Genomic DNA, 13,879 nt, shown 5'->3' on the forward strand with positions numbered 1-13,879 from the left:
TGACTAATGCTGCAAATTATCATCTGTTGAAGGCAAGTGATGTGAATTTCAATCCTGCATTGAAACAATGCTAGCCAGGATGACTAATGATCGTTAAGTATGTTCTGGAGTCTATCTACACCTCTCATGTTTATTGAAACACTTAACAAACACTGTTGCTCATGTTCTCTTTATACAATGGCCATAAATACGCTGTGTTCATTGAAACAGCTTGGCTGGAGATTATTAATTATTTAAATTGAGATAAAGTTATCCTTTATCTTACTCTTTAAGAATAAGACCCCCTGAATTTGTAAATCTTCACTTTGCCGATACAGCTTTTGTCGGTTTAGTTCTCACTGGCCACGTTTTCAAAAATAGCCTTGAAATTTGCACATGCAAATTTTGTGCCTGCATCCGTGTGCGTACACTAAACTGTATTGCCACATTCAAAAGACGCTCTTCTGTAGATAAGTGCTGCTTTGTGCAAACAAATTATATCCACAATTCTGTACGCAGGGGAGTCCATGCACAAATGGAAGGCAAGGTGCCATTAATGTGCATAGTGCGTGAATGATGCACCAGGTTAGAAAACATACCCCTAACATTTAAAGGATGGTAGCTTTATGGACTCTGTGCTTCAGCAATTGTAGAGATACTATAACACTGGTTTATTGTACTCACTTTACTAATATCAGCTGCTATACTCCCCTAATCAAAGTGATAAAAAGGAGGCAGGGTCTATTTTATGAAAATGTGGACCTAACGCTATTGCCTTGAACATAGTTCTATCAGATCGTTTCTTTTAGGATTTCACTTGGCTCCCCTATTTTATGTGCATATATTCATAAATCAGCACATTCAAGTCTGGGCACATCTGCACCAAAGCCACAGAACTCTGTCACCTCTGTTAACTGTTTGAATGCAGGCTGTTATCGTTGGATTTCCACCAGTAGGAAATGGGGTCTCACATTCATTAAGCCAGTGGTCTCCAAACTTTCTACCTCAAGCATCCTCTTACCCCTGTCTGCGCCACCCCATTTCCTGGAGCCAGGGCCAGGAGGGGGGGCCATGGCTCTGGAAGGGGCCATGTGCTGGGGCAGGGACAGAGCCGAGGCTGGCAGCCAGTGTCCTGGGTGCGGGGCCGGCAGCCACGGCTGGAAGCGAAGCCCCAAAAGCGGGGCCAGCAGCCAGGACCAGGACTAAGACTATGATTGGAGCTGGGTGATGCTCCCTCGCTGCCCCGGACTTCTGCTGCACCTCACAAACATTCCTCCGTATCCCTATAGAGGGGGTGTGCCCCACAGATTGGGGACCTCAGCATTAAGCAGTATATTACATATGCACGCGTGTGTGTGTGTGTGTGTGTGTGTGTAATATGGATCTAGTGTAGAGTTTTATTGGGTACATATTGAATTGAGTTAAAAATTGCTTACGCTGTACTAACCTCTCCTAAAAGCTACCTGATTGACTGTAAATATACTCTAAAACCTGCGTTACCCAGTAAACTTCTTTAGCCTCATTGCAAGTTTGTTTTGATAGTAGCAGCTTGCTGTTCAGAAAAATTAGAGATGGAATATATTGTCAGGTAAAGCAGTACTTTCATGACAATGAAGGATTGTTACCTAGCGTGCCATCCTCCCTGAAAGACTGTGGTTTTATTTTCACATGTCAATGTAGCGCTATCTGACGGTTTCTCATAACATCAAATGTGCAGTCAACACTCAGTACAACTTTCCTTCATTGAGATTCTCTGGTGAATAGGAGTTATACCCACCAAACTCAGCTTTAGACCATCTGGTCATCCATACAGTCTACCATAGAAGTCAGTCTTTCCCAGGTACCAGAGAGAATGCAAGTACCACAATTTGAAGTATAGATGGTACTGTGGTAGCCCAGATATCACAATATGGCATCTATGGGTAAACAGTGACCTTTTTCATGGAGAACAGTCAGTGCAGTTGGGGTATAAAATAACGACGAACATCAGTAATATTCTTCACCTAGAAAACAGAGATTGGTCGAAGCTGCAAAATTTCTATTTCCGCCTTGAACAGCTCAAAATGTGAGGTCTTTCTGATCTAGGAGTTTTTTACAACTCTTTTATAAGCCTAAAATATCCAATGCTCTGGTTCAGGTCCTCCCATCTACTGGAAATAGGCAACTGGGTTTGTAAATAAGTTTCCTTCCAAAGGTTGGGTGTGAAAAGCACTTCATAAAGCTGAGCTGGGACTAAAGACGTCAGATTCAGACAGTCAATAGTTTAAAAATTAATGTATGTAGGTATCTGTCAGAAACCAGGATTAAGGTGACGGCTCAAATTCATCCTTGGTGCCAGCTGTACCGAGCTCAGTGTTACACCAGGGACACAGTTGATCCATTATGTTAAAGAGTGCTCCCTTTTTTCACCTGGCAGACTCGTTGCTTAGCAATCAGGAATACAGTGAAGCAAAAGGTATAAAAATGTAACTTTGTTTGCAAACAATAAAAATATTTATAATTTTAGAAGTAGCTGCAGCAATAATGATTAACATCAGAGGCAAGGCTCTACAGACCTTCAGCATAACATTACTCAGATTTTGTTTTAAAGAGTGCTATAAGATTGACTGCAGTACACCGATGTAGAATTGAGTTAGCATCACTGATATCAATCACATATACCATAGCGGTATATGATACCTATAAACAATAAAATGTACAGGGAAACACACAGTAAAGACGTACTTCATGATTTAGCACTCTTTAAATCAAAACTGGTGTGGAAGTTTTACAATTTGCAGATGGGAAAATATCCTTCATATTAAAACTTTAGGTAAACTCACCTAGGTCACAAAATGTGTACTTGTTGTTCTTAATTTCCTATATATACATACAGGAAACATTGATATGTTTTATATGTCACAAATAGAATAAAGTTATGGTTAAGAGAAATATCTTTTCCATACAGCTAGCAATCCTATTTATGCTTGTTTATGGTCAAAGACAGCAGAAAATTGAGTACAACAAAAAAGTACATTCTGCAATTGTCCAATTGCTCTGCAATTTTCTTGATTTTTTTTTTAATTTCCTTCTATTATTTGGATAAGCTTCATGCTGCTGCTTCTCTTTATAGAAAAACAGATTTGGGGGTGGAGGGCAGAGAGAAACCATTCCTTCCAGTTGCAATCAGAAAGCAACGTTTTGTTTATAGTAGGAGATTGATTTTTGTGAACTTAGGGACAGATCCTCAGCTGACGTAATTTGTCATAGCTCCATCTACCCCCGATCCTACCTCTGTTCACTCCGCCAATCCTCATCTGGTGTAAGTGTCATTGACGTTAATGGAGCTCAGAAAACTCACACCAGCTGAAGATTTGGCCCCATTAAGCAGTACCTTACTGTACAAGTAGTTCTACTGGTGTTTTCCATCATAGTTTTCAGGTCCATTTTCAGTCCAAAGTGAAATTGCTCTCTGTAAGTAAGTTACTAGTCAAGAAAAATAAGGGTGGCCGATTCTAGCCTTGTATTGGCACAGGGTCTGATCCTCTTTATACTGAAGTCAGTGGGATTTGTGCCCATACTACTGGACTCTGGGACAGAGACTGAGAACAGTGATGTTCAAAACATTCTAGGAAGTTGTCCAAGCAATATCATTTCTAATGTAAAATATATTTTACATACATCTTTATGTTTCATGTACAGCATTTGGTTGTAGAAGGAACGAAGTGTGTATGTGCTGGGGTGGCGTTGTGTTGTGATTTTTTTTTCTCCCTGTTTTTGCAGTTAGTTATGATTTCACCATTAACTGTTCTCTTGAATAAATGTAATAAAGAAAAAATCCAGTTCAAGTGACACGTATGAGCTGTCTGCCAAAATGTTTGTTTTTTTTTTATTAAGGCAGACATGTGAAGAATCTTCTTTTGGCTGTGAAAGTTTTCTTTGCTTTGGAAGTTGACCTAAAAAGTGACAGTAAGTGCTATTTAAAACAAACCTCTAAGGGAAATCTATTCAGCTCTTTCTAATGGTCAAGAGGCCAAAAGGTTAGACTTGAACTAGCATCACCTGTTTGGCAGTTGCTCCCACAAGGATGTTTGTTTTTTCTTCCATGCTGCCCCTTATGTGGGGAACAAAATTCAACAAAGCCACTATCCTATTCTCATCCAGATCCCTCCTTAAGATTCACTTCTCCCCTGATGCTAGTGGAACAACGCCTGCTGATATTGGCAAATGGAGGTTACTGCAACTGATCTGACTATCTGTATAAACAAACCAACCCCTACACACACCTGGCTTATGTGAAAATATGCTTCTATTGCCATTTCTCTGTCCTCTTTCTCCACCCATTTGTTCTTGTCTTATACAGAAGCTGGAATTTGCAAAGCTGTCTAAGGATTTAAATGCATACACTAGAACCTCAGAGTTATGAAGACTAGAGTTATGAACTGACCAGTCAACCACACCCCTCATTTGGAACTGGAAGTATGCAATCAGGCTGCAGCAGAGACCGCCCCCCCACACCTCAAAAGGCAAATACAGTACAGTACTGTGTTAAACGTAAACTACTAAAAAAATAAAGGGAAAGCAGCATTTTTCTTCTGCATAGTAAAGTTTCAAGGCTGTATGACGTCCATGCTCAAGTTGTAAACCTTTAAAAAATGACCATAACATTTCGTTCAGAGTTACGAACACCCTCCATTCCCAAGGTGTTTGTAACTCTGAGGTTCTACTGCAATTCCCATTCATTTCAAGGACAGCTGAATGTCCGAGTCTCTGGCTTGGCTTTGTAAAACTCAAACAATGATGGTAAGTTCTTGGGGCCAAGGATTGGCTTTGCTATATACCTAGCACAATCACCCCCATTGTGTTAGTCTGATAATAAAAGGCCTATAACACAAATTATAATAACTGAAATCAGTGACCAAAACTCCCATTGACTACAACAAGGCCAGAGGTTAACAAAGTTTTTACTGTTTGTTTATGTCTCCAGGAAAATATTAAGGGATCAACAACTGTGCTTTCTTAAAGGGAAGCTTTACAAGTCAGAATGGGACGTTTAAAGTTGGTAATGGAATTTTGACAGAAGTCTTCCTTAAATGCATTGTTTTTAAGCTTTTGCTTTGGGTTTTCTATATTCGTTATGCTGCAAAAATTCTATTTCCTATGCAATGTTGATCATTTAAAAAGTTTGCTTGGCAGCATCAGGTGAACTCACCCATGACAAAATATATGGAAACACTGAACCTAATGTATAAAGGTTCCAGTCTGTCTCTCTCCAGTTAAAAAATTAATAGTGGTTCAGCTCTTGCTGGGGTCCAGACGAGTAGGAAACTGGAGCACCAAATTAGTGATTTTTTTAAATAGGAATTAGAGCTGGTTCAATTAATCACTGTGAATAAATTATCTGCAGAATTTATTCCCCTGCCTTCACATTAGCAAATCAGTCATGAATCAATCCTGACTTCTATGAATGTAACCATTGTTAAATGTTTTACCAAGTAGTTTATCCAAACAAATTTCAGTCTCTGGGGTGCTTGCATTGGTCACATATTCTGGAGCGTGTCTGATCAGCTAAGCTGCATGGCTTTGGATGACAAATTTTCTTAATGACATAATATGAAAAATAACTAAAAGGTAGGTTATGGCATTCGTTTGGAATAGTACTCAGGTCTCTGGAGTTCCAGTCCAGTGTACTGTATACTCAACCTGATTGTGAGTGTGTGGGTGGGTGGGTGTGCTTTTCCCTGGGGTCACTACTAGTTTTCTTTAAGGAATGATGATTCTTTAGTGGGTTGTGTCTTTATCTTTTCCTTGGGGCCTCAACTTACCATTCCCCTGTGTGTTTTGATTCTGATGAAATTAGAAAAAACTTGAGTCTTCGAAGGCCAGCAGATAACCCAAGCAGCAAATGGATAAAATTGGAATATTTTTTAAAAATGTATTTATGAAGCCACATTCCCATGGAAACTGCTGGTGCAAAGTAGAACAAGTGTCACACCTTGCTGAAAACATGTCAAACCATTTTCTTATCTTTCTTTTGACAAGACTGACATAGGATCAGAGCATGTGGACCTGACTTCTGAGTGGTTATGAAGGCTTTGGCTTTCAGAAAAAGGTTAATTCCCCAATGGGAGAAAACTGAATTGCCACTGAATCAAGATTATCTTCTCTATTCTAATTTTATTTTAACACAAGTGTAATGCCCCACCTGTACTGGAGGCTGTTGGGTCAAAAGAGCAATGGGCACAGTGCAAGGTGGCTGCTTATAAGCAAGCTCGTGGTGTTTAGAATTTTTTTTTATGAAGGGAGCTCAAAATGGCTAGTTGGGAGGAGTGGGGTCCTGGGGAACTCCAAGGATTCTGGGGCAGTTGAAATGGGGTAAGCTTGAGATGTGGATGGTTTTGGGGTGGGGAAAAAAGGAGAGAGGAAACAGCATGGGATAGCAGGCAGTCCCCTCCCCCCCCTCCCCATGCCTTCCAAAAGCTGCTGTGAGCAGACCAAATAGGCAGAGGCAGAAATGTCTGGTAGAGTCTGGAGGGAGACTGTCTAGCATAGGGGGGAGGTGGGGAAAGAAAGGAAAGGCCAGTAATGAGCAAGGCAGCAACTGGCACCAGAAAAGAAGAGATGAAGTAAATGGACAGCCAGTGGAAAGGAACCCCGGTGGCTAAGTTGCATTGTCAAAGGGGCACCAGAACCAGAGCTGAAAGGGAGACAATCTAGTTCAGGAGGACAGGAAAGACGGAGATAGTAGGATGAGACGTGCTAGTCACAACAGGGATAGTAGAAAGAGAAAAGACAGCGGTATATGGGGAAAAGAGGAAAAGTTAAAGGAAGAACAGTGCAGTTAAACAAGAGGACAAATAACTAAAAAGTCTCTAATTTGATAAATTATTTTAAAAAATGGAATTATCTTTCTCAATTTTCTAAGAATGGCATGTCATGAAAGTAAACTGTAATTAAACAGAAACAGATTTAGGAAACAAGGAAGAAGTGAATTATAGTGAAAGAAAACAGGTCTGTAAAACAAAACACCCAGACAATATCTTAAGATATGACAAGGTGAGGTGACAGGAATAGAGGAATTGTCAGAGCAAAGGGACTGTAAGCTGGAAAGGAGTGAAGGGATAATTGTTCATAGAGAAGTGAACACGTCACGTCAAGAAATACATGTCTTTGCTTAAACTGGACCTCAAGGCAGTAAATAAAGATTGCACAAGAGACTGTTTAGTTATCTTGATCAATCCTAAGAATTTTCCCTCCAAACTCTGGTCTTACAGAGCCTGAAAACTGAGAAGCTTAAAAGGGATGTATAACTGCACTGTATTTTCTAATTAAAAATTTGGTTCTTTCATAGGTGTAAACTATTATCTATAAACTGAGTTTAATTAAGATAATAGTTAATATAGAGTAGATAACAGTAATAGCTTACAGTCAGGGCTGGATTTACACCGTACGCGCCCTTAGGCACTATGTCTTCAGTACCCCGCCTGCCTACAGCTGGTGTTCATGTTTTCTGTAAAAAATGAAACAAAAAGGACCATTTCTTATTTGTTATATTGGCACATTAATTGATTTCTGCTTTACCCCCCCGATTGAGGTAATACATAATTTGGCCTCTAGATTGCCTGCTTCTGCCTCTTTTTATTGTTCTCATGTTCAGGACATCCCTCCATAGGGCTCATTACCCAAGCACCCAGAGTAGCTTAAACAGTCGTTTGACTGCACTGAGAGTTAAGCTTCTGCTTAAATGCTTTGCCCAATCTCGTGTTCCTAAGTGGAGCTGCTCAGAATGTTTTGTTGGAATTTCACTCTTGTAAAAACAAATGTTTTGTGGAGATGAATCCGTTTTAACAAAGTTTTCATGGGGAGGAAATGAAGAAGGAGCGTGTGTGTCTCCTACTCACTGATTGTTAGGAGCATCTAGGTGCCAATCCCTGCTCCACCTGATTCAGAGCAATCAGGGATGAGAAATTGCTCTGAATCAGGCAGAACAGGGGATTGCACCTGGATTGCCCACATCCCAAGTCAGTGCCCAAATCACCAGGAAATGGATGCACATGTACTTACACCATTCATGAATTTCAAAAAGTTGCTGCCAAAAGGAGTTGTCCTGATCTTTTGAAAGTACTGAGTGCCCTGCAGCTCCATAACTTTAGGCATCCAGACTTGAAAATTTTTGGCTTGAGCCATAAAGGAACATAGAGTCATAGGCTATGTCTACACTGCACTTCTCTTATGTTGGTGTGTGGGATATGTAACTACATGCCTCAACGAAAACAGGCTGTGTCCACAGCTGGTGCGTAGCTACAGTGTCAGTGAAAGGTACTGGCAGGGGGGGCAGGGCAGCGGGGAAAGTTATCTTACCCACCTTGTCTCACCATTTTTCATAAGACACTTATGTAAAATCTATTTACTTCATGTTCCATATATTTTTATCTTTCATGTGACTATGTTTGTTACAGAATGCGTCTGATCAAGGTATTTTCTCAGGTTTTCTTTACGCAGTACAGAAAGTATCATTTTTATCATTCTGCATTAGGTTTTTTGCGATTTGCAATTTTGGAACTTCTGCTTTTGTAAATTGGCCCCAGGAGAGCTTGGGGAATTCAGAATTAACATCTTAGCATATCTTCAATAGTTTAAAGAAGGTAACAGCATCTTCATATTCAGCTTCTCTTCTGAAGCAAGATCCATGTCTTTTCTAGGTTGGTGAACAAAATGGGATGGACAAAATAGGATGGAATCCACCCTCAAATTCACAGGTACAACTTTAAATGAACCCAAAGACTCCCATCCTCCTCTGATACCAATGAAATTCATTGTAAGTTGCACCTGTTCATTAGACAAGACTGTACCCTTTCTGCCAATGGTCATTCTGACACAGAGGCCCATGGGTGGGTCAGAAACTCTTCACCACACCTAGCAGACAGTCATGCTATATACCCAAAAGGTGGCATGAAATATATAATTGGAAAACTAATAACTCATTGATCATTAATATTCTTGCATGATGTATGTTAAAGGTGGGTACAAAAAGTTATGGATATTTGATAGAATTATGTTCTTAAAATGTGTTTGGCAAGCAATGCATAAATCCAGTCTGCTCTAGACAAAGGAATGTGTATCTGTTTGTCTGACCAGCCTTGTTGTTGGGCAGAGACAATGAAGGCACACTTACATAAATGATAAACCAAACTAACAACCTAGTGAGTGGGGGAGATAGCCTGTTAACTAGAAAGTCAGGGAGACCAAACCTCAAATGATATGTAATTAAATCAGCTGATGGCATACAGTATTATTGCATTATACAAGTGTATCTAGTAAGGTCTTATGAAAGCTAATGCCTCACTGGTGATTAATATCACTGTGAAATGTGTGTATTAACACTATATGAGGAACTATGAATACTCACCAATATTATGTTTTAAGGTCTTTGACCAAACAAAGGGAGAAACAGGTCTTCTTCCAGACCAGAGGGAAGGCAGCTATCTATTTGTCTCCAATTAAATTAAGCAAGGTGTAACCAAAAACAATGGAAGCCCTGTTTGCATATGAATCAGCAGGGGGATGGGAAGCCCACATGAAGGGAACAACAGCATAAGGACATCCTGCATCTGGGGACAAAGCCATGAATTTGGGAAGCTATTAGGAGGAAGAAGAAGCCATCTTGGCATCCATCAGAGGACACACGCAAGCGGCTAGAGCTCTTGCAAGCTAAGAAAGATGGGCCCTTCAGCCAAGGAGGTTGAAGTCTCCGGGGACTGAATATAAGTGAAAACCTCCTTAGGCAAAGATCTTTCAGCTAGGAAGATAAGGGAAGCCAGCATCTTAAACTTCTGTGGAAAGTCCTGACTGAGACAAAGTCAGCAATGGCTGGAAAGAAAAAGATTGGTAAGAATGTTATGTTGAACCAAGACAGTAGTTTTGTTCAGTCTTAGTCACAAAAAAGTGTTTTTCATTCCTATTACTTTATAACCATTTCTGACTTTATCCCTTATACTTGAACTCATTTAAAACCTACCTCTTTTCATTAATCAACTTGTTTTACTTTTAGTCTAAATCAACACAGTGCTGTGTTTGAACTGAAATGATTGTTAAAGCCAATGAAAGCAACCAGCTGCTGTGTCTTTTGTCTCCCGAAAGGAGCAATGGACCTTATTACATCTCTGAATGGTCCAGGAGAAGGCTGAACATTTCTGGAAGATGAATTTTGGGGAAACTTGGGACACGGAGAGTGTTGGGGATCACTTGGCTGGTAGTGACCAAGGCTGGCGCAAACTAAAGTGTAGTTGTGGTATAACAATCAGGCTGCTGGAGTCAGATTGCTGAACCAGGCTGCTTAACACACAGACACACAGTGAAAGCATGTATGCTGACTGGGAGCATCTAGACAGGGAGCTACAGCAACTAAGCATTTTAAGGAAGTCAGGGTTACAGGACAAGGGTGACACAACCTCTCTGGGCTGAAAAGCACCCCAGATGTGACAGAATGTGGTAACTATTTGAATCTGAGCAAGAGGTGTAAGATCCTGGTATCAGGGTCATGGCAGCCAGGAAACTGATCCCTCAATATCACCAATTGACCCCGGTTAAAATAAAGAACAAAAAAATCCAGTCCTCCAAGGATTGTAAAGACGAACCATTGAAGATGGCTTTGGCAATAGGGTAGATACTTCTGTGGATCTGAATGGCATGGAGGACACAGACTTTTTTCAGCGAAAGGGGAGTTCACTTAATCAAGAAGGCAGCCTCTCACCCCAACCCCCCCCCAGGCATTCTCCCTTGCAATCAAACAGCTGGACATGGAATAGACTTCACTGCTGTCGCGATGCATGCACAATGACAGCAAAGCAACAGACTCCCTAGCACCCAGGCTCCTCCCATGGCTGCTTATCTCGGTGTGTGCACCCCAGCACTGGCCCCAGCAGCATGCCCAGGGAGGAGCCTGGAGTCTGTGCTGAAGAGGGACCTGGGCAACTTGTCCCTGCATCAGCCGAGGCCAGAGCTACTACACCAGCCAGGCAAAGGGCTATTCCTTGGCAGAGGTGCAAAGAGAAGGCAAGGGAGCAGGGGGAGGAGATGTGCATGCTGGCAGCTGGGTAGGGGGGTTCACTGGGGTGGGAGAGGGGGTTGCATGCAGGCAGTTGTTCTGGTGGTGGAGACATGGAAGGGATTCAGATAACGTGGAGGTTTGTATCACAGAGTTTTGGATAAATGGACATATACTGTGTTTGTATTAGCGTAGTGTCTAGAGACCCGAGGCAAGATTAGAGACTCATTGTGCTAATACTGTACATACACATAGGAAGACATAGCCCTTGTCTCAAAGAGCTTATGGTCTAAATAGACAAGAGAGAGTGAGAGAGAGGACGTGTTATCCTGTTTTACAGCTAGTGAACTGAGGCTTAGAGAAATTAAATAACTGCCAAATTTTCTGGGTGATCTTGGGGAAGAGCCAAGAATTGAACCTAGATCTCCTGAGTTTCAATCTAGTGCCATCCTTACCCAGTCTCAACACCATCCTGCCCCAAAACAAGTAAACTCAGTAAGGCAGCAAATCTGCAATCATACTGACTGCTTGCGGCAACACACAGACTGAAGAATGATGTATTGAGGACAAAGAAATTCTGTGCCTGTTTCCCATTCCCACATGTCCTAACTAAATTTTACAAAACTAAGTTAGCAAAATGTACCATTTTTATTGCAGCCACCAAAAGGAAATAAACATATTTTTCCATCTGATCTCTCTGTGTCTGTATTGTGTTCTGTCATTGTGGCATCTGGCACTTGGGTTGCTTCGCTGTCTTTTGCTCTGCTTTAGTGAGATCTGATATGCCAAGAGGTGTTAATGAGATGTATGAGCTTAATTCCTAGTGATTTATATCTTGACTCCTTGAAAGCCTTTCTAATTCTATTTCCAAGCCCAAGGAAAGCTTTAGTAACGACTGCTGACAAAGCCACTGTAAAAAGCATTGAGTAACTGTGGCCTTATCCTGAAACAAAACAGCATGATTGTCTGGTGGGATTTTCAAAAGCAACTTAGCAGCACAAATCTCATTGAATGTCAATAAGACATGTGCTTCTAAGTCATTTAGACACTTGTGAAAATCTCACTTGTATTTCTTGATCTCTGTTATCATTATCTCCTAAGATCTTTAGAATGAAAATTGGAGCAAGGAGGCCACGCTTTAGCAAAGCCCACACGAGGGGTAGATCAGTTCTGGCTTCCATTTCATCTGAACTAATAAAGTCATGGGGGAGAGAATTAGATAAATGGTTCTGATTTTGACCCATATCTAATTAAAACTGAAATAATTTAAAGAAGCTATTAATTTCCTGTCATTTTACCATTCATGTTACCTATCTGTCCATGCTGAATGAAAAGCAAAACCAATGGAAAGTAGATGGACCTATTTCCAGTTGTTAAAATTTTTAGTTCTCATGCAGTACCCAAGCTTTAAAGTAGAGTGTTAAGTCTGTTTGAATTAAGGGGGAAAAGTGAGGGCATTTTTGTTAATAGACTTTGAAGAACCTTTAAGCACAAAAAATAGATTATTTTTTTTAAATTGGTCAATGCTGTCTCTTTGGGGCATAATCCTACTCCCATTAATTTCCACAGAAGCATAATCAAGCTCTTAATGTAGATTTGGGTTGAAATCATAGAAGAAAATGAATTAAAACAGTTCAGGCTCCATAAGCAAGATCTTTATCTGTTGTGGCTTTCTGAACTGTCTTTCCCTATAGAGTCAAGTTCACTAAGCTATTAAAAATCAGGCGAGTAAGTAAACATGGTATTTCAGCAGCAGTTTCCTGCATTGTACTGAAAGCTTCAGGCTCCATGATGTAATTTTAATGACATTTAAATTTAGCATTAAGTTTCCAGAACAAAGAGAATTTGCTTTCACAATGCCTGCTAGTTCTGAATCCATGCTGCACTGAAATTAATAAAAATTCTGTTTATGGTGCAGTGGATGATGCCCACAGAGTCAACTCTGATAGGAAGTGACAACAATTCCCAGCTTGCAGTCTGCACACAATTGTCATTAAATCAATGTTTATCAGGCTAATAGAGTCATTACTTTCATCACAGTTTAGCATTAGGGGGCTATACAAATTTTAATTCACACTGCCTGTAGCAGCCAACCCACCACAGCCCTTTGGCTACTGCCTACAGTCTGAGAACTAATGGCTGTACAGAAGGAGCAGCCATTTGCTGTAGTCCCCAATGAGTGCAAATATTATTGAATCCTGCATTGGATAAAAGATATATTATTCCCCACAGCAGCAAAAGCTGTACAAAGCATGGCTGCAAGAGGTGCCTGAGGAAGTGCAGAAGGAATCTTAGTTCAGGGAACTTACCCTTTCTTCCTACCCCATCAATGTACATGTTACACCTGCTCCCTCTAGGCCCCAGAGGAAACTTGACTCAGCCACAAGCCCCTGTAGATTCCTTGGGGATTGCCTGCTGCAGTGGAGGCTCTCTGCACTTTCAGTTTTTTGTGTTCACTCCTCCCCCTTCATCAGAACTACTGACCAATGAGAAGGGAGAGGCTAGGGCCTGTGTCTATGTCTATGGTACTGATGTGGCCCTCATTACCTCACAATCTTTAGTGTATTTATCCTCTCAGCTGAAGTAGGGAAGTGCTGTTATCCCCACAATACAGATGGGGAAACCGAGGCACCAAAAGACTAAGTAACTTACAGCAGAGCATGGAATTGACCCCAGTTCTCCTGAGTTTCAGGCTAGCACCTTAGCCACAACTACCTGTAGTGTGAATAGTTCCTCTTGGGGAGTGGGTGGGGTCATCTGTATATTCTCACTCATGGGCCTTGATTCCAAGTGTGAAGCTCAAAGGAGCAGCCCAGGAGTCCTCGTCACTCCCTGCTGGTGTGGGGCTTTTGGATCCGCAGGCCCCTACAATGC

This window comes from Gopherus evgoodei, chromosome 4, assembly GCF_007399415.2.
Source record: "Gopherus evgoodei ecotype Sinaloan lineage chromosome 4, rGopEvg1_v1.p, whole genome shotgun sequence".
Taxonomy (NCBI): domain Eukaryota; kingdom Metazoa; phylum Chordata; order Testudines; family Testudinidae; genus Gopherus; species Gopherus evgoodei.